At 39.3% G+C, this 21,988-nt stretch overlaps 1 protein-coding gene and 1 long non-coding RNA gene across 2 annotated transcripts in view; one reads left to right on the forward strand and one right to left on the reverse strand.

The window, feature by feature from the left end:
* Positions 1-21,988, reverse strand: part of dnm1a (dynamin 1a) — a 136,421-nt gene that overhangs the window by 30,814 nt on the left and 83,619 nt on the right. The gene's annotated exons all lie outside the window — the stretch shown is intronic.
* LOC118814858 lies at positions 18,964-20,584 on the forward strand. The gene is made up of 3 exons (XR_005007765.1): positions 18,964-19,270; positions 19,705-19,844; positions 20,255-20,584. It is a non-coding gene; the product is annotated as an uncharacterized LOC118814858 (long non-coding RNA).

The raw sequence follows: 21,988 nt of genomic DNA on the forward strand, positions 1-21,988 counted from the left end.
GCGTGCAAAGTGTTTATTTGCTCAGAAAAACACTAAAGTTACAATACATACAAATTCCATTAACATAATAATAAAGCAATAAGCCACGAGAGGCCGTGGGTTACTGTGATTTTATCACGGAGAAGGGTGTTGTTAGGCACGACGCGAAGTGGAGCGGAGCCAACATGAAATATGATTAAATACACACTTTGTCAGAAAAAGTTATTATTAATAATAATCGACATCAACAAGTATTTCGCCAAGAAATGTAGTTCTTTTAGAGTATGGCATTGTTGCTAAGCAACCATGGACCGCTGAATGAGGAGAACGTTTGCTGTATATTGCAAACATTTCATTATTTTTTAAACTTTTTCATGTTAGGATAAAACACTATGGGGCGTCACACAAGGAGAAAATAAACAATCCAGCCACATAGATCACGATACCAGCAGGCTAACCACCAAGCAACTGTATATTACGCTAAAGTTGCATGCAAGTTTCACTGTGTAAAGCCAGCTTTAGAAGTTCGCTGGCACTCATTATAATGTTTGCAGTCATATGCAAAGGTTTTCATGCCACAATTACAGTTTATTTGCTGAATTTAACAAACTGGAAAAAATAATGGACTAACAAACAGATCAAATTTACAAAATAGTACCCAGTAATTTGACTGGCAGTTTTTAAATTTTTGCATGTAACTAATTGGCAACTAATAGCTCATTAAAGCAAAAGGAGGAATTCTGTGGAAGGTGCAGATTCTAAACCTTCAAGCCACATCAGATTTGTGTTTAGGTAAAAGAGGAGATATTATGAGCTGAGTTTGACAAAAAATATTTGCAGAAAGAAAAAAACATTTTTACATATGCAAATAAATGGACAAAAGTCAGGACCTGCTGACAAAGAATGTGCATGTATATGCAGTTCTTTAGTTAAATGCATTCAAAGACTTCTAAGGGTTCAAATCTAGCAGTCGGAGAGCTACGAGCTGATCGTATGTCAGTTGACGGAATAAAATTTCAGACTGGAAACCTTTACAAAGCTCAGAGTGACGCTGGGATGCTGGATTTTAGGGGGAGGGGGTCTGTATGTGCATTTGGGCTCAAGACCACAAGGAGAAAACTCGAAATACTTTCCATTGTTTTGTTTTGCTTGTGACTAATACCAGTGTAATTATAAAAGCGGAGGAAGTTCAGATTGGATTCATAAACACACCTCACATGTTTCACTCCGGCCCCCGCCTGGCTAATCCAAACAAAAAGGGGGCTCACAAACACACTTCTCGGACCACTCACACACACGTATACACACACACACACACACACTCCCTCTGGGGGACACAAAAGCGCTGTAAGTGATACTAACAAAACACCTATACACACTTCCTTACTGTATACACTGATTTACAACAAAGACGATGACGTGGAACATGTGATCATGAAAGGCCAAATAAAAGGCAGTAAGCTCCCTCTATACAGACCGGAAAAGACAGCCTGGGCTTTAAGAACATGTGGGCATGTATACTGTACGTGTTTATTTGCTCAGAAAAACACTAAAGTTACAATACACACAAATGTCATTAACCTAATAATAAAGCAATAAGCCACGAGAGGCCGTGGGTTAGTGCGGTTTTATCACGGAGAAGGGTGTTGTTAGGCACGACGCGAAGCCAACATGAAATATGATTAAATACACACTTTTTCAGAAAATAATTTAAGTTATTATTAATAATAATCAACATCAACAAGTATTCTGCCAAGAAATGTAGTTCCTTTAGAGTACGGTATTGTTTTTAAGCAACCATGGACCGCTGAATGAGGAGAACGTTCGCTGTATATTGCGTTCATTTCATGACTTTTTAAACTTTTTCTCATATAACAATAAACATATGATAACACAGCACTGTTTAATACAAAGCTTTCGCTTTTTAAGTATTTTTTAGTCACCAAATTACCACTACGAGTCGTATTTAGCACCAATCCAGCCGTGCCGCTCTTCTCACGCTGGGGCTGAATTTTAAATGGCACCCTGCTCCCTACATAGTGCACTACATAGGAATTTAAATACTGGATCCTGCAGCCCAACAGAGCAAAATACAGCTAAGAAATAGTCATTTGGGACTCAGACACATCCACACTCGATAAATGATGCCCTATTTGTCTGTAGAGGCTAGAATTACTAAACTTTCATAGGTAGCACACTATTTAGGGAGTATGGAGCCATTTGGGATTCAGCCTGGGTTTGAAGTGACTCAAGTTACATTCTTTAGACTTTTATTCTGCTGTTTTACAGTTAATCAAACCATAGGTGCTTTAATTCAAGCCTGTGATATCAACGAAGGAGCTGTTTAGCATGTTTAGTCTGTTAGCTAGCTGACCAGCCTGGTTCTAGTTAAGAACATAAGCTGTCAGCCCCTCAGTTTAAACAAAAAACTGGTTCTTACTTCATCAGTACACTTGGTTGTCCATGTGAGCAGCATGAGAGTCAAAGATTATTCATTGACAGCACGAAGGTCTTTTTTTCTTGCCATGGCGTAGTGATACACTGTTCAGTTGTTGTGAGGTGGTCACAGGTGTGGATATATAGTGGATTTTGCTTCAAATGTGACTTATATAAATAGTGATATTACATATCAGTGTGTTCGATGAACCATTTCCCAGGGGTTCAATCCCCCAGCTGGGCAAGCACTCTACACTATACCAATAAGAGTCCTTGGGCAAGACTCCCAACACTACCTTCGCCTACCTGTGTAAAAAATGATGAAATTGTAAGTCGCTCTGGATAAGAGCGTCTGCCAAATGCTGTAAATGTAAATGTAACCATTTCCAAATCTTTGCTCTAGGAAATCTGGGGCCAGATTCATGAAAGTGTCTTAAAAAGGAAAATCTTTTTAAATGTGTGTTTTTTTTTAACTTTATTCTCAACCAAAAATTTACAAAGAATGTTATTCTTCAAATAACTTCTTAAGAATTATCTTCTTTTCTTTTCTTAACTATTTTTCTTAAGAATAATTCTAAGAGTAAGTTGTATTCTTGAAAATATTATGTTCTTAAATGTGCTCTTAACCTTATGATCACCTCACAGTCGTCTTAGGCTGTAAAAGTTGACGAGGTGAGCATCTAAATTTATCGATTTATCTACTTCTGCCCGTCCTCGTCTCCTGCTTTCCACTCTCACTCCCCAATTATTGTATTTTCCAATGAGGATTTTTCTCCTGTTGGCTGTTTGTTTCATCATCACCTCTAGTTCTTGTTTGCAAATTTTTTTAAACGTTTTTTTCATGTTTTTTTCCCCCATTTTGCTTCTCTGAACGGATTAACCTAATAACGGAAATAACAGTTAATACAAATTCAAACTGTATCTCGTGTCATTTATGGTACGTGGTAAAATGCAACATGCGACAAAAGAAAACAAGGAAGATTTTCTTAAGAAAATTTTAAGAAAATGATACAGATTATTTTAAGATGATATCTGAGAACTTCTTAAGTTTTTTTCGAGAATTGCATGGGAAAACATTCTTACGAGCTTCTTAGTGTTTGTCTTAAATACCTTCGCCAGTTTTTCTTAATGCCAAACACATTTAGTGATGCTAATGGACTCTGAAGTGGTCTGTCCATTGTTCTGAGAACAACAGCGGCTTCTTCATTTGATTTTCCTCTTTTTTTGTCTGTCTCTTTTTCTCAGCGAGGCTTCCGGACAGCTACACATCCTTTCTTACCCATAGCACTGAATTGTCTTCTCACTCTCTATCTTTTCATCATTTTTGACCTCCAGTTTTGGAAACTCCTGTTTTTTTTTCACATATTTTCCTCTGACTTTCTCCTTTCTTATGCAAGTGGATTATCTTCTATCTAATCTCCGCAGAAATCTGTCCAGAAAAATGAATGACTTGCATTTATTGACCGTTTTGATTGGGAATTAAATAAATGAAGGGGGGTCTCTGACTTCTGCACAGTGGTGTATATGTGCATACATTCATGTACATGTGTGTGTGTGTGTGTGTGTGTGTGTGTGTGTGTGTGTGTGTGTGTCTGTGTGTCTGTGTGTGTGTGTGTGTGTGTGTCTGTGTGTCTGTGTGTGTGTGTGTGTTTGTGTGTCTGTGTGTGTGTGTGTGTGTGTGTGTGTGTCTGTGTGTCTGTGTGTGTGTGTGTGTGTGTGTGTGTCTGTGTGTCTGTGTGTGTGTGTGTGTGTTTGTGTGTCTGTGTGTGTGTGTGTGTGTGTGTGCTGGGCCAGATTGTAGTGCTGGTGATTTGGGTTAGCATCAAAGGCAGCACAAACGCAGGGCTGCATATGGGAGCAATAAGGCTGTGCTAACCCCTCATTACCAGAAAGACTGAGCCTTGGGCGGGGGCCAACGGCAATTTCCAAAAACGCGCCCTCTTTTTTCCTCGCTCAGTCTTTCTTTCATTCCCCCGCAAAAGAATCTCTTTCACTCTTGCAAACTCTCTTCTGCTTCTCCTTAAGAAGCCTTCGCCTTTACGTTACACGTTTTCATGTGCACGCCTGTAGAGAGAGAAAGAGAGAAAAAGAAGCCGTTCCTTTTTGCTGAGTTCATTCTGACTAGATGTTTCGAGGGTAAAGAGTCGTCCCTGGTCAAAACGAGTGAAGCGGAGAGAGAGAGAGAGAGAGAGAGAAAAAAGACGGAGAGAAGGAGAAGAAAGAGCCCATGTCTACCGCAGGAATGGCGGCGAATCATCGCTGGTTCAAATTCAAACCAGGCCCTGCTTTCCAAAAACCTCCACGCTTTGGTCTGCTCTATGAAACAATGGCACAGACATGTTAACCCTATAAAGCCCACAGGATGTGGAGTATTTTTAAAAGACTCGCACATAGGCGACAGTGAAGCCTGTCAGACTACAACCCCCCCCCTTACCACCACCACCACCACCACCGACATTCAAGGTCAACCACCCCGAGTCAAAGGGAAATCCTAGAAAGAGCTTTTCATCCTGGCTAATTCAGAGACATATACTACATGCAGAAATGGGCTTAGTAGCCTAAACACATTCTCAAGTAAAAGTGTTGTTACTTCTATGAAATAATGACATGCATTTATTTGATTTGATTGCCTTTAAGTACAGATCATTCACTTTTTAGTGAAAGGCAGAAAACATACTTTTAACAAAAATGCACACTAAATATAATATCACATCTTTCAGTATTTACTGTGTCCACTCTTTACCTTTATTACAACTTCCATTCTTTTCAGGAGACTCACTTTCAATGTTACAAAGAAATCTGCAGCCACACCTCCAAAGTTGTCTTAGAAGTTGGTTGCACTTTCCAAGTAATCCCAAATATATTCAGGGAAGTCTGGTATGTTTCTGCTATGATAAAGTTCTTCTGGAAGTCCTTTTCGACTGGATGGACGTGCACTTCTCTGTGCACAGTAAGCTCAACTGATGACAGATTCAGTGACTGTGGTGGACAGCTTTTTTTGGACTAATGGGATATTCTGGAAAAACTCTGGTTAAAATGGATGGCAAACGTGTTGTTTTGGCCTTAAAGAGCCCATATCATGAAAACTGCCCTCACGTTTTTGAAATAGGTTTGAGGTTGTGAAGTTCCACAATATGTCTGAGTTCATATACGAAAAAATAAGCTGCAAAAACAGTCCATTCTGAACTCACTGTTTTTGTGATGTCACAAAAACCAGCACATTTACATATATGGAGTTAAATCAGCGTCACCAGAACCTGAATCTGAATTTGTGGTTTTGAACCTGAATTTGTGACGCTGGACCTGAATTCCTGATGCTTTTTCAGGTTGAGAAATTCAGGTTGAGAAATTCAGGTTGAGAAATTCAGGTTGAGAAGTTCAGGTTGAGAAATTCAGGTTGAAAAATTCAGGTTGTAAAATTCAGGTTGAGGAATTCAGGTTGAGAAATTCAGGTTGTAAAATTCAGGCTGAGAAACTCAGGTTGAGAAATTCTGGTTGAGAAATTCAGGTTGAGAAGTTCAGGTTGTAAAATTCAGGTTGAGAAGTTCAGGTTGAGAAATTCAGGTTGAGAAATTCAGGTTGAGAAATTCAGGTTGTAAAATTCAGGTTGAGAAGTTCAGGTTGCGAAATTCACGTTGTAAAATTCAGGTTGAGAAATTCAGGTCTGGAAATTCAGGTTGAGAAATTCAGGAAATTTTGGGAAACATCTGGGGTACTCTGGAAGAGCAAACCAGCATAGATGTAATCGAACTCCTGGACAATCACTAAACCTCTCTGAGGTCACTGGGTGGGGTGTTTTTGTCACCGAGTACATGCCGATGAAGGACCATGGTAGAAGACCATGTCACTGGAATGTTTACAATTGTAAGTTGCTTATTCTTCCTTCTCTTTATATAAGCTCACATCAGATACTAGTATTTAAAATAGAGTAATTTACTTGCACACCAATTTATTTGAATGATAACATAACCGTCAGGCTACTTAAGTGTAGGAAAAGCCATTGTAATGCGGATGCGAAACGGCTGGCCTGCCAACCGGTGCTTTGCCTTGCATACGTCATTATAGAAATCAAGCAACAGCTTATATCTGTACAAACAACCAACAAAACAATAAATACTAGTATCTGTTGTGAGATTATATAAAGAGAACTGACCTGAATTTTACAACCTGAATTCTTCAACCTGAAAAAGCATCAGGAATTCAGGTTTAGCGTCACAAATTCAGGTTCAGAATCACAAATTCAGGTTCAGGTTCTGGCAACACTGATTCAACTCCATATACATACATCCACCAGTTCAGGTTACACAAGTTGAACTCAGGAAGAACGTCCAGTCCGTGTTCATGTGAAAGTTATGAGGAGCGAAAGGAGACTGCTTTTTGAACGAGGCAGCCAATCAAATCAGATCCATTTACATAGTCTTAAAGGCACAGTGATGTAAGCAGCCAGTTTGATAGTGAGCGATAAAGAGAGGCTTGAAAATGTTGATGTAGAAATGAATTATGATTGTTTTAACTGTGAATAACCACACAAAGCTCAGAACTGGACCTCAAAGGAGAAAAAATATGAAATGCAAGAGAAATCGAGGATTTGAGCCCTTTAATATTTTTGGAAAGACTCCTTGCTTCCATACTTGTGAAGCGAAATCAGTCAGTCTTCCATGTAGACGTCTGTGTTCCCCATTTATAAATTCTGACATGTGCGTAGTCTACTTTCTCAAACAGTGTTTATACTGAGTGCTATGAAACTGTGCTTAACTTGGGGTGGAACATCTGGGCGTCCATTCACACTCCAACTCCAACCTCTCTAAATCTCCCATAAAAAACATGTAGCAGCTCAGGAGGGCCTTTAATGAGAGGGCAATAGTTTGTTAACAGTGCAACGAGGCTTTGAAACATACTGTTTTCTAGCAGTTCACGCCTTTAGAAAAGACAGTGGGCCTGCAGTCATGAAACCAAAAGCATTCTGAAGCCAAACGTCTCCTTTCTTTAAGATCACCCACACGTTTCAAGTATATCAAAGGAGCAGAGGCTGAATCGGGCTAATATGGCCGTAAAGTGGAGGGAAATGAAATGGCTTCCTTTGTTATGAGAGTTTAGGAGCTGTTTTATAGTCCCTCTCGTATACGTGTGTAACTGAGACCAGTTTAGAGACAGAGCTGGCTGGACGGCTGCGACACGTACTTGCTGTTGCTGCGGTATTGACGTAAAAAGAGTGTTCAACAATATACTGTAACCATACCACATATGTGTTCAGCTGAATGGGTATGAACTGGCATGTCTTAAAGGTGACAGAGATTAATCCTTAGACCACTGCTTATGTAATTAACTACAGTACTGTGCAGAGACCACCTTTCATTTATTTAATTTCAAGGTATTTTTGAGAAATTAGACAGAAGATAATCCATTTGTATAAGGCAGAAGAAAGGAGTTTCCAAAACTAGGGTTTAAAAAATGATTACAAGCTACAGAGATTCCTAACAACCACCTGGAAAACCCGGTAGACACCAAATAAGCAGTACTTTCATCATCTGAAAGGATGTGTAGCTGTCAAGAAACCTCACTGAGAAAAGGAGACGGACACATCAAACAAAGAGGCTGAACAACGGACTGACCACCCCAGAGTCCAGACCTCAACACCACTGAATATGTTTGGGATTATTTGGATCGTGAAAAACAGAAAGGGCAACCAACTTCTAAGACTGAACTTCGGCGGTGTGGAAAAATATCCCTGCAGATTTCTTTGAAAAACTGAAAGCAAGTCTCCCAAAACAATGGAAACTGTAACAAAGATATTAAAGATGCACTAAATACTGAAAAAATCTAATTATATTTGGTTGTTGAGGCTTCTGTGTAATTTTCTGTTAAATATATGTTTTTTTCCTGATGCTGAGAAATACGTATATTTTGTCTGGAAATGAAATTAATGAAAGGGTGGTCTCTGACTTTTGCACAGTACTGTGTTTAATTATATAGTAATATAGCACTGCTGTTGGAAGAAAACCTTATATCTCAATTTTTGACGTTTTTCAGTTTTTGACATAATTTGAAAATACCTTTGGTCCTTTACATTGTGTGTAAATTTCATGATGAACGGACCAAAAGAAATGTCCCAAAATTACTTGGAAAAAAGTCTGGTTCCATTGACTCACATTAACAGTACAGTAGGTTTTTTCCTTCTCCTGTAAAGTTACCTTTGTGGAGATACAAGGTTTTGCTCCAGCAGTGATATATTCTGTATTGACAGGTTTGTGTCTGCACTTTCAACTTAGTTCTGATGTCAAAAATGAGAAAAACGTGGCATAATTGTTTTAAAGAAAGCTCTTCTACTTGCAGACAAATGTGGTATAGAATCCACACTTTCAACAGAATTTCTGCTTGTTTCAATGAACAACGAGTGAGAAATAATTCCACAACATCTTAACATGCTTTTATTATCGGCAGCGATAACTGACTTAGCTGTGGGTTAAAGTGATCACTGAAAACCCAAACCAATACAATCTTCTAGCCAGGACGTGTTTGAAACTATGAGTAATCTAAATCAGGTTTACTTATGTGGTGTCCGAAAAAAATTAGGTGAAAAAATTAGGACACCCTATGAAATCCTGTGTGTTTTGTTTTTTTTTGACATATTTGGACATGTGGAAATAAAATATCAATTTTAACAATACTGAGAGATTCAAGTAACACAACTAAACAATTAAAACAGAAAAAAAAAAACTTTTTAAAATTTTCTGTAAAGTGTAATTAAAGAAAAATGCAATTTCTGCTGAGGAATAAATTAGGACACCCCCACATTTATTCCCACTTAAAATGGCTAAAATCACACACATCAGGTGAGAACATCGTTACTCAGCATTTTGAAGGAGGCCTGCCTTATTTAAACCTCGGACATTTAGTTTGGTGTGCTCCTGACTGTTGAAGTGAGAGTGAACACCATGGTGAGATCGAAAGAGCTGTCTGAGGCCATCAGAAAGAAGACTGTAGCAGCTTATCAGTCTAGTAAGGGATATACTTGAAATCAGCCGTTCCACTGTCCGGAAAATAGTCGACAAGTGGAGGACATTCAAAACAAGTTGCAACATGCCCAGGTCCGGCCGTCCAAGCAAGTTCACCCCGAGAACAGACCGCAAGATGCTAAAAGAAGTCTCAAAAAACCCTAAAATGTCATCACGGGACCTTCAGCAGGCTCTTGCTACTGTTGATGTGAAAGTGCATGCCTCTACGATCAGAAAGAGACACAACAAGTTTAACCTTCATGGGAGGTGTGCAAGGAGGAAACCTTTGATCTCTAAGAGAAACATGAAGGCCAGACTGAAGTTTGCCAGAAAGAACTTAGACAGAGACCAGGACTTTGGTGTAAACCAAACACAGCATTCCAGGAACAGAACCTCATAGCAACTGTGAAACATGGAGGTGGAAGTGTCATGGTTTGGGGATGCTTTGCTGCAGCAGGACCTGGCCATCTCACCATCATAGAATCCACCGTGAATTCTACCGTGTATCAGAGGGAGCTTGAGGAGCATGTGAGACCATCTGTAAAAAAATTAAAGCTGAAGCGGAACTGGACCCCGCAACATGACAATGACCCAAAACATACCAGTAAATCCACCAAGGACCGGCTGAAAACTAAGAAACAGAGAGTCCTGGAATGGCTGAGTCAAAGCCCAGATCTTAATCCCATTGAGATGCTGTGGGGTGACTTGAAACGGGCTGTACATGCAAGAAGCCCCTCAAACATCTCACAGCTGAAAGAATTCTGCGTTGAGGAGGGGGGCAAACTTTCCTCAGACCGATGTCAGACACCGGCAGATGGCTACAAGAGCGTCTCACTGAAGTTATTTCAGCCAAGGGGGTAACACTAGGTATTAGGGAGTAGGGTGTCCTAACTTTTTCCTCAGCATTTTTGTTAATATTTTGTGTTTAATGAGTAAAACTAGGTTAATTTTAGTTGTTTACCTGCATGATCTATAACATGGACAAAAGTACCTTGCTAAGCATGACCATGAATGTTTGTTTTTATGCATAAACGTGTGTCGTAAAGCGCTACCTTGCTGATTATCAAACATGACTTCAGTATAATGAAGCTACCGGATGCAGTTTGAGGCAGGGGTAGTAAAGGCAATCATGCAAACCGCATGCCTAAATTATCTGTTGAGCTGTTAAGTAATCTTCCATAGGCTTCCTTATGTTTCTGGTGCTGTGTAACATACTGTTGCCTATATAAATGGACAAAAGTACTTAGAATAGCTAAAAACAAGAGTAGCAGCCTTGTTTTTAGCTTCAACAGCTGTAGACTGCAGCTTCAATAGCACTCGCTTCTGGAGCCTGGAACTCTCTCCCTTCCTCTCTCTGTCAGAGTGGTAGAGCGACATCAAGAAAGGAGAGCAAAAAAAAAAAAAAGGACATAAAAAAACGAGCACACTTGTTTATCTCATCAGCCGTGATGTGGGAACATGCCTCGATAACTCCTCTTTCCTTCTCTTCACTCTTCCGCCCGTCGCCTGGTTTACAGTGCAGGGATATTTTAGCTTCCCCTCGTCCACTTTTACTATTTACAGCTCAAAGGCTTTTTTATCTGATTCTCTGGAGCTGCGAAGCGTGTGATTAAGTGTCGATCTGTAGGCGTAATGCTTCTTCCCTGTTATGACTTAAACTGCGAAACAGGGCCGTATCCGCTGGGTATAGAGCAATGTGTGCACAGACAGATAATGATCTCATCAACGTTAAGAGGGACGTCTGGCAGTGGTGTTACAGCGCTACTCCCGCACACATATCACCCTGATAACACACACAGCCACTCCGCAGAGGTCGGATTCTGCTCCGTCTTATCGTCCTCTACAGCTCATTGAAATTCACAAGCCTCACAACTCTCCAGACTGATTCCTCAGCCCTGCTCTTATCTGTCGTAGTGCTGAAGCTGATTGCAACCATATGGCTTCTTTCACAGCACTGTACAGTACAAGAGCGCTGTGATGTCCACCGTTAGCCTAATCATTACTTGCGAGGGTTAGCACAAACAATGGCAAACCACAATGTAAACCTGCTTTCTCAGGATGCCCACCTTTAAAACTTTAACCCTTCACTAAGTAACCGAACTCTAGAACAACTCATCTATGCTTTACATTAACCACCAAGGCATGTTCATTTTACTTAAAAAAAAACTTTACTTATTTTAAACCTTAAAGCAAGGAAGCTACCTTAATTTAAACTACTGAAGCGGGTCGTCTTTACTTTATTTTCACTTTAACTTTACATTACCCTTCAATCACATCAACTTTACTTTAACCCCTTAATTAAGTCACCTTTACTTTAACCCCTTTAAGTCACCTTTACTTTAACCCCCTACCTAAGCCACCTTTACTGCACTTTAGCCCCTTAATTAAGTTACCTTTACTTCAACCCCTTAATTCAGAGACATTTACTTCATTTTAACCCCTAAATTAAGTCACATTTACTTTAACCCCTAAATTAAGACACCTTTACTTTAACCCTTTAATTAAGTCACATTTACTTTAACCCCTAAATTAAGTGACCTTTACTTCATTTTAAACCCTTAATTAAGTCACATTTACTTTAACCCCTTAAATAAGTTATCTTTCATTCACTTTAGCCCCTTAATTAAGTCCCCTTTACTTTAACCCCTTAATTAAGTGATGTTTACTTTAACCCCTTCATTAAGTCACCTTTACTTTATTCCTCTACTTAAGCCACCTTCACTGCACTTTAGCCCCTTAATTAAGTTACCTTTATTTTAACCCCTAAATTGAGTCACCTTTACTTTAACCCCTAAATTAAGACACCTTTACTTTAACCCGTTAATTAAGTCATCTCTACTTTAACCCCTTAACTAAGTCACATTTACTTTACTTTAACCCCTTAAGTCGGTCACATTTACCTTAATCCCTTAAGTGACATTTACTTCACTTTAACCCCATAATTAAGTTACTTTTACTTTAACCCCTTAACTAAGTCACATTTACTTTAACCTCTTAACTAAGTTACCTTAATTTTAACCTCTTCATTAAGCCACCTTCACTTTAACCCCTTAATTAAGTTACTTTTCTTTTACCCCTTAACTAAGTTACTTTTACTTTAACCCCTTAACTAAGTCACATTTACTTTAACCCCTTAACTAAGTTACCTTAACTTTAACCTCTTAATTAAGCCACCTTCACTTTAACCCCTTAATTAATTCACATTTACTTTACTTTAACCCCTTAACTAAGTCATATTTACTTTGACCCCTTACTTAAGTGACCTTTACTTCACTTTAACCCCTTAAGTAAGTCACCTTTACTTTAACCCCTTAATTAGGTCAACTTTGCTTCACTTTAACCCCTTAATTAAGTCACATTTAGTTTTCTGTAACTCCTAATTAAGTTACTCTTACTTCGACCTCTCAATTAAGTCACCTTTACTTCAACCCCTTAGTTAAGTCACATTTACTTTACTTTAACCCCTTAACTAAGTCACCTTTGCTTCACTTCAACCTTTTCATTAAGTCACCTTTATTTTGACCCCTCAATTAAGTCACACTCACTTCAACTGCTTAATTAAGTCACGTTTACTTCACTTTAACCCTTAATTGTAATATTTCTTATAAATAAATTAATTTTTTCTCTCTATTTGTATGTTTTTATGTCTGTCTATGCTGTCTAGTGTGTCTATGATGTCCATTTGCCTTTACATTATATTCATATTTTGCACATCGTTGGAGAAATGCATGCTTATTCAGCTGTGCACTGCTTGTTGTATAGTCTGAATGACAATAAAGTTCACTTTGACTTGACTTTGACTAATTAAGCCACCTTTACTTCTAACCCCTTAACTAAGCCATCTTTACTTTGACCACTCAATTAAGTCACCTTTACTTTAACCCCTTAGTTAAGTCACCTTATTTTAACCCCTCAATCAAGTCACCTTTATTTTAACTCTTTAGTTAAGTCACCTTATTTTAACCCCTCAATCAAGTCACCTTTATTTTAACTCTTTAGTTAAGTCACCTTTATTTTGACTGTTAAAGTCACATTAACTTTACTTTAACTCCTTAATACACTCACTTTACTTTACTTTAAGCCATCAATAGTCATCTTTACTCTAAACCCTTGATTTAGTCACATTTACTTTAAACTCTTCATTAAATCACATTTATTTTACTTCTGAAACAAGTCATCTTTACTTTACTTCAACCCCTAATGCAGGTCAGCTTTACATTACTTCAACCCTTTGAGCATGTCACCTTTCCTTTACCACAGCCTCTAAAGCAAGTCACCTTTACTCTACTTTACAATAACCCTCTGTTGTTAATTTAGTCCAGAAAACAGAGTGGATGAGTCCAGCGGAACAGAACTGCATCAGAAACAATTCAGTACGAGAGTCCTCTGACGAGTCATTTCTTCCAGTCCCGAGTAAAACCTTAAGAATTCTCTTTTCTTGCCCTCGCATTTTCTCTTTCCTCCTCCCCGCTGCTCTCTCACTCTCTTTCTTTCTCTTGGCCTGGCTGTGCACCTTCAGGACTGCTGACCCAGCTCCCTGAGGAGACGTGCTTTGATTCCCCTGCTCAGGTTCGAGAGAAGAAACCGTAGCTAAAGCAAACACAGTCGCCACACAGCGCTTGGCCACAGACACTGCCTTCTCCCTCTCCGCCTCTGACTCACGAACGCTACCCCGGCTCCGCCAACGCTGCCATCCCTATGTACTCCCGCCGTTACTGACGGAGCATACAATTATACCACAGGAAAGGTTAAGGGGTCTCAAACTCGAAGTGAGAGAGAAATCGAACCCCTTAAGCTCTACGCTTATTCAGATATTAATCTTGAGGTGTAATATCCAGTAATGTCTGATTCTTAAAGAGCCCATATCCTGTATTTTGAGAGGTGTTATGTACCAAAACAGTCCTACTTTACTTTTGCATGACCATTATACAACCTCTCTTTATCCCTTGGAATCAAATAGGCTGTTTTTGTTACTGTGCCTTTAAGACTGATGTAAGAAAATGAGGTCTGTTCTGATTGGCCACTCTGTATAGTGAAGAAGTCCAGGCTGAAACACTCCTTATAACTTCAGCCTGAATGGGCGGAGCTAAACTGCTGTCAGCTGAACAGCTGGGCAGTCACTGGCTGGAGGTTAGGGAACCAGCCCTGTGACCGGAAAGTCGCCAATTTGATCCCCTGTGCCAACAGTATGTGACTGAAGTGCCCATGAGCAAGGCATCTAACCCCCCAACTGCGCGGGCGCCCTGGATAGGGCTGCCCACCGCTCTGGGCAAGTGTGCTTACTGCCCCCTAGTGTGTGTGCATTCACAAGCGTGTATGTGGTGTTTCACTGCGCGAATGGGTTAAATGTGGAGGTGAAATTTCCCCATTGTGGAAAATGAAAATTAATATATTTTGAAATTTCTACAGTGTTGAAATACTAGATCACACTTTTATTTAAAAAAGTGAGGAAAATTCTGTTTCAATAATACGGACCTTTTAATGTTTCATTTAAGTATGAAACAAATATAATTATGAGTTTTGTAGTTATGAGAGTGTGGAATTTTTGAGCAGGCAAGCATAGAATAGAAACATACTTCATATATTTATTTATTTCGGAAAATATTTATTGTTACTCTGATTAGCCTTTTAAACTTTGACATGTTTTTACACCCAAAGACTTATTATTCAGTAATTACATGGAAGGCAACGCAAACTAGACAAGTTATTCTTAAGTTATATGAGTAAGGCTAGATTGTCATAGTCAAACTTTTAATGCAAATAGTTGCATGTTGTGATTTGCCTGCATCATAATTTCCATGCAACTTAACAATTACACTTGAAGCAATTAAAAACAACTAAAGTTGCATGCAACCCAATTGATTAGCCAAATTAGCAGCTTATATGTTTGATACACTGTATTATTCTCACTGTAAAGTCATTAGCAATACGTAATTTACATATTTGAAGCATTTAAATCATGTTTGTAACATTTTTCTATATCTATATATCTGGCATTTATTAATCTATATATCATGGTTTATTTCTATATCGCTGTTGTGGAAAGAAAATCTTGTATCTCCAAAATGGTAACTTTACAGGAGAAGGAAAAAACCTACTTTACTTTTAATGTAAGTCAATGGAACCAGACTTTTTTCCAAGTCATTTTGGGTCGTTTCTTTTATTCCATTCATCGTAAAATCTACAAACAATGTAAAGGATGGAGATATGAGGTTTTCTTACAACAGCAGTGAAATATTTGTGTTTTATATCTGTTGTGTGTACGTTAAGCCTTTGAAATAAAATCGTTAAGTAGCCAATTCGGTTCACAGTCTGTGTCTCACTCTTCCTTTCTGTAATACTGTTCATTCTTTGGATCCCAAATGAATCGAAATTCTGTGTAAAATTAGGGGGCACAAGAGAGGAGAAAATGAATCTAGATGCGTAAATTACGATAAAAGCAGGTGATAAAAAGAGTTTAGCTTTGAAAAACTCACGTTTGGAAACTGACAAAATGAAAACCTGCCAACCTTGCAAAAAGTCTGTCTGGGGGTCTCCCTGCCAACCAGCCAATAAACTATCTTTTGTTTCGTTTTCTTGCCCACTGATCCGGTGAAATTGGTCATCTGAAATGATGTCGACTGCCATGATCATGTGGTGCTTTACCAGCATTTTGACTGGTTTCATGAGCCACTTGCAACAGTTGTTGCTGAGTTTCAAGTGAGTTGCAGGGCGTTTTACATTATGCAACTCAAGTGCAATTTATTTTCATACAAGTTTCAAGCAACTAAAGTTACATTAAAGTTTCATGTACAGCCAGCCTAAGGAATAGAAGTGTAGAACTACCAGTAAGTACTCAACAAATCAATAACCAGCGTTTCCATAGCGATGTGAATTGCTGAATGTGCACACGCTCACTCAGAAACTATCACAGTGTACCACAGTACAGATAAAGGGCAGCATGGAGCTTCTTTTACACAGTGATAGGAAACATGGCAGCACACGGAAAGCTCCAATCCCACATGCTGATACATTTTTCACACTCATGAATTACTCTGGGGGGAAGACCAGCAATATATTAGGTCAGAACTTAGAAAATGGACAAAACAGGCCATTTAACTGGGGGGGGTAAAACTTTTGCATTCAACTGTAAGACAGGGTTAAGGGGCTAAAGAAAGAGGAAGGGAAAAAAAAACAAGAAAGAGAGTGAGAGAGAAAGAGATGGAAACAGTGAGATGTAAGGAAAAAGAGTATTTTTATTTGACGTGTGATTGTGCAGTAACAGACATAAAAAAAGTCTTTCCATGATGAATCCTAAACTTTATTCGTCCACAGTCTGGAGCCACTTGCCGGAGTCTAAAGATCACTAATGCGCCGCTGCCTCTGGCCCTTTCTAGTACCTCTGCGTATACAAAATCTGCTCCAGATTTCAACCCAGCACCCCAAACTCACTCCATGTCTGCCCTTTCTGCTGGATTTGGGGGTTGGGGTGCGTATGTGCGCTGGGGTGGGGGGTGGGGGAGTGGATGGGAGGCGCTGGAGGTGCCGCTGGGTTCCGAGGGGCGCTGCATAAAGGCCCCTTTATTCGTGCCGGACAGGGAAAGGAAATCAGCTTCAGCAGAAAAAACACAGCAGGCCGAGCAGGGCCGCACATCTGGAGTTATTACAACCCTGCCCGCTCGCCAAAAAACTCCGACATTCCTCCACCGGCTACAAAGCCACGGAGCCTCCAGAGTCATCCACTCCGACTCCCACACATGCACACGGGCCGACACACACACACACACACAAACCCACACACACAGACATACGTACAACCCAACCACCTCCTCTCACACATGCACAGCTTTGGTTCTATATAATATCAGGACAAAGAGTTATGCATATGTGTGTGTGTGTATATATATATATATATATATATATATATATATATATATATAGTGCCTATATGTCACAATAGCATGTGCCACATAGATTATACAGTAGCATGCAAAAGTCTGAACCCCCCATTCAAAATAAATGCATTTGTCTGCAAATTTTTGTACATAATTTCTATTCATTTGCTGAGTTTAGTATATTCGAAAAAATAAAACACAAAATATATAAAATATGCCATAACTTTGGCACACATTTTGAGTTTTATTATGTTTCCAATATGTTCAATTCAGCAAATAAACAGTAACTGTGCAATAAAAAATCAACAAAACACATCATTTGGCCAGGGGATCCCAAACTTTTGCATACGACTGTATATGTTAGTAGCTCTCTGTATTAATAATTGGACATGTATTACAGATATGAAAGAGTCTGTACTGTATATAATAGTATTATGCCCCATATCTATTATAAGTAAGCGCTTATTACTACTAATAATAGCAATATCTATGTAAGAGACTGTGAGTAATAATAATAATAATAATAATAATAATAATAATAATATGTGCCATATCAGTGCTGTCAGGACAAAATCTTGTATGTCCATTTTTTATTGTTTGATCAGTTAAAAAACATCAGCTGCTCTTCACATTGTGCTAAAACTTCACGGTGAATGATCAAATTTAAATGGTCCTAATGTTTATTTTCTTTCCTCTGTAAACTTTGGACACTGAAGGTTCTGTCTAATAGGTATTATATGTTTGTAATGTATCTATATGTAATAATAACATGTCCTATATGTATATTATCGCTGCTGTTGGAAGAAAACGTTTGTCATTTTTCAGTTTTTGACATAATTTGAAAATACCTGTTGTCCTTTACATTGTGTGTAAATTTCATGAAGAATGGATCAAAAGAAACAACAAAAAATGACTTGGAAAAAATTCTGGTTCCATTGACTTACATTAAAAGTAAAGTAGGTTTTTTCCTTCTCCTGTAAAGTTGGGATTTTGGGGATAGGAGGTTTTGCTCTGACAGCAGCGATATACTATATATATATATATACTTATCTGTAATATCAGTGTGTCCCTTACATATTATATACATGTAAGTACTGAATGGGATTTGGGTTTTTTTGAGAAGCACAAAATGATCAACCAACTTCTAAGACTAAACTTTAGAGGTGTGTCTGCAGGTTACTGTGAAAAACTGAAAGTGAGGCTCCTGAAAACGACGGAAGATGGAATAAAGGTAAAGAGTGACACAGTAAATACGGAATTAACAGGTGATGTAAATAAATGGTGGTCTCTGGTTTTGCACAGTGCTGTAAATACCTGTACTAATATTATGTCCTGTATGTGTTATATATACCTAAATATCTCACTTTCTCCCTAAAAGTGTACCAGCCACCCCCCGTTTCCCTCTTCACCCCCCCCTTTACAATTACACAACACACGCTGCAAATTAATGTGCTTCACTTCCTGTTGACCTTTGACCCACCACTTCCTGCTGCTGCTGCCTCCCCAAAAAGCAGGAGGGGAGAAAAAAAAAAAAAACTGAGCCAGACAGAAGAGGGCAGGACGGAGAGAGAGAGGGGGGTTAGCCAAAAGTTAGCTCCTCCTCTTCTCTCTCTCTCCTCCGTCTCCTTCTCTCCTTCTGTCTCTCTCTCTCTCCTTCTCTCTCTCTCACTGGGAAAGTTAACAGCGCTCTGCCACGTCAAGCTTACGAGTCGCCGCCGTGCCACCCGGTAGGAAAGATGCGTCCACTGCGCCGGGACAGAGTCCGCCTGCGCGTTTTCGGGTGAAAAAGTCTCGGCGGACCTCAGCATCGGCCTCTCAGGGCCGGGGGTTCTTCTGGGGGCCGAAGAGAAGAGGAAAAAAAACAGCGCTGACCGTCACGGCCTGGCCGTCCGCTGTCCGGCTGCCCTGATATCACTCCGTCCCACAAGGAGAAGACGGGAGAAGCGTGAGGAGAAACATCTGTGCAGAGGCTTCAGGACGGATGAGGTAGAGTATCGCCTAAAGTGTCTGGGTCTTATCTGTCCAGTCTGTTAGGCTTGTGGTTTCTCAGAGCTTTAGGCAGAAGAAGCTGACTTTATTCGCTGATCTTTGGCCAGCAAAGCACTTTTCCAGTCCATTTCTACGCTGGTCTCCAGCCTTTTAGCACCTGGGGCACATTTCCAGGTGGTTGCTAACCATTAGTGTGTTTACAAAGATATAGAAAATGTGCTTTTTTGGCAGTTTTTTTGGCAACCAATTGAAAACGTTCTTATTATAATGGCCTTTTCTTCACTCTGCCCACTATGTGCTACACTATGTCTGTTAGGGTCAGCACAAGAAGCTGGCGGAAATCTTTGGCCCTTGACGAATTTTTCTAACCAGAAACATGCAGCATTCATGCAAAGCGAATAGACAACTTACTAATGGCCTTTTCTTTCTAGAGCCCTGTGAGGAGGCAGAGCGGGTAATGGATTTCACAGAGACGACCCTGTCTGATCTGGACCGTGGAGGATGAATCACCAGACTAAGTCAAAGCAGACAACTTCTGACTTCACTATCAGCTGTGATTTTGCTATTATAGGTGAATTCTGGGTCTAGAACTCAGGCAGAGCTTAGGTCTAGCTCTAGGTCATTCTGTTCTATGACAGAGCGCGTAGGAAGGGGTCAGTGAGGGCATCAGAGTCTTTAAGTTGAGCGTGCATCTGTTAAGAAAAAGGTGATGCTCTGAATTAACTTGATTCAAATGCAATGAATGCGAATCTAACTAATGATACAAATTACATCAAAGCCAAAAAGTAAACTATGTAAATGTGATGTATGTTATACTTTCCATGTGCAAGTAAATTCAGTGCATCGCTTCATCTTCTATGTGGTTTATGCAAATTTGTCCAGTCCATTATATCATTTTAGGTACTTTCAGTGGGGCGAGGCAGAATTTGGGGGATTTCTGTGTGAAACCTGAGACTTTACGGAATGTGTTCTTCTCCCCAGGAGGCAGGAAGCTGCGCAGAAGCTGCCAATCACAAGGCATCATTTCTCAGCAATCACTGCCAAACCCTCCCACGATCGGTCGGACGGGCCTGATGTCTCCACAGTAGCCGCAAATAGTGGACGTAAGTTGGGAGTAACAGTCAATTCTGTTCGCTTTGGAACAAACGGATAAGTATGTAAACGTGTGGATAAAATCTTTTCATTTGAGTGCATATATAATGTGTGCATATACCATTTTAGCTTAACCCCATAAACTCCAGGGGTTCAATTCTTCACTCTTAACTACATAATTTATGTATTAGTTTCATAGTATTTCATAGTGGATTCATAGTTCACAGTAGAACTAACAGTAGTAAGTGAGTAAATGAGAGTAGTAACTAAATATAGTAGTTACTGAAAAGTCATAATAGTTAGTGAATAATTATTAGCATTTATTTAAAAATTTATTGTAGTTACTGAATAAATCAGTAGTTAGTAAACATGCATAGTAGATACCTAATAATTCATAGTGGTTAGTGAAGAATATATAGTAGTTATTGAATAATTCATAGTAATTAGTGAATAATATGTAGTAGTTATATGATAATTCATAGTAGTTGGTGAACAATATATGTAAGTGTACATGAGTTATAAGTCTTAAGATGAATAACTGAATAACCAGCCTGGAGTTTAAGGGCTTAACAATGGTAATGTAGCAATATTTGACAGCACATGCAAGTTACATCAAAATAAAAGAATTCATATATATATATATATATATATATATATATATATATATATATATATATATTCTTTGATATATACTATTTGACTGAATTGTAATATATATATATATATATTACAATTCAGTCAAATAGTCAGAATACAGACTTTGTTACCTCAACACTGACCGTAATTTCAGGTAATGCGGATCTGTTTCAGTTTGTAAGTTCAACTATGCTGTTTAGTTGCCGTTTTGAGTGCATGTCCAGGAGAATGCATGAATGTGAATGGAGTGGTACTCCAGTGACGGGGTGGACAGTGGCCTGTCCCGCCTACCCAGTGTTCAGACTACCTGTTCAGGAAGTAGCGGTTGTACAGTAGTCTGCACATTGGTTAGGCTGGGTGGGCAAGCACAAGAGACGTCCCTCCTCACCACAGCAACCCCGGCACTGAGCCTGGCCGAGAGCTTGGGATGACGCCCCGCTGGACCTCTGCAGTCTCTGCTGTACAGGTGGACGTGAAGTGTTAAATGCAATTCTTCAATAAATAATCAAATAACCTGGCAGAAAAAACTGTGTCTCTTTTTGTTTTGTTTTTTTTGAACAATTATGATTATGCAATAAATGGTGCATTGAATGTAGACGATTCAGGCGGGTCAAGTGGTTGCATATGAATAGAAAACGTCACATATTGCACATTTTATACACGTGCAACAACTTGACGCTTCTGAATTACGTAATTTCAAAGCAGTTTAAGATGGTTAGGTATGATTTATGTAGAAACCATCTAATTTTACGAACGGCTTATATTTAACTGAGACCTAAGAGAGTGACCCAACCCCAGTCACCCAAAAGCAGCGATGGGCAACCTCAAAAACAGCCACACACATTTTTCTTCCTTCTGGTTTGAGCCTTGTAGGCCTACTAATACATCTGAAAACATAAAAACATGGACGTTTTAGACAGAAAGAGAGAGAGAGAGAGAGAGAGAGAGAGGGAGAGAGAGAGAGAGAGAGAGAGAGAGAGAGAAAGA

The sequence above is a fragment of the Colossoma macropomum genome, unplaced genomic scaffold, assembly GCF_904425465.1.
Source record: "Colossoma macropomum unplaced genomic scaffold, Colossoma_macropomum, whole genome shotgun sequence".
In the NCBI taxonomy this organism is placed as follows: domain Eukaryota; kingdom Metazoa; phylum Chordata; class Actinopteri; order Characiformes; family Serrasalmidae; genus Colossoma; species Colossoma macropomum.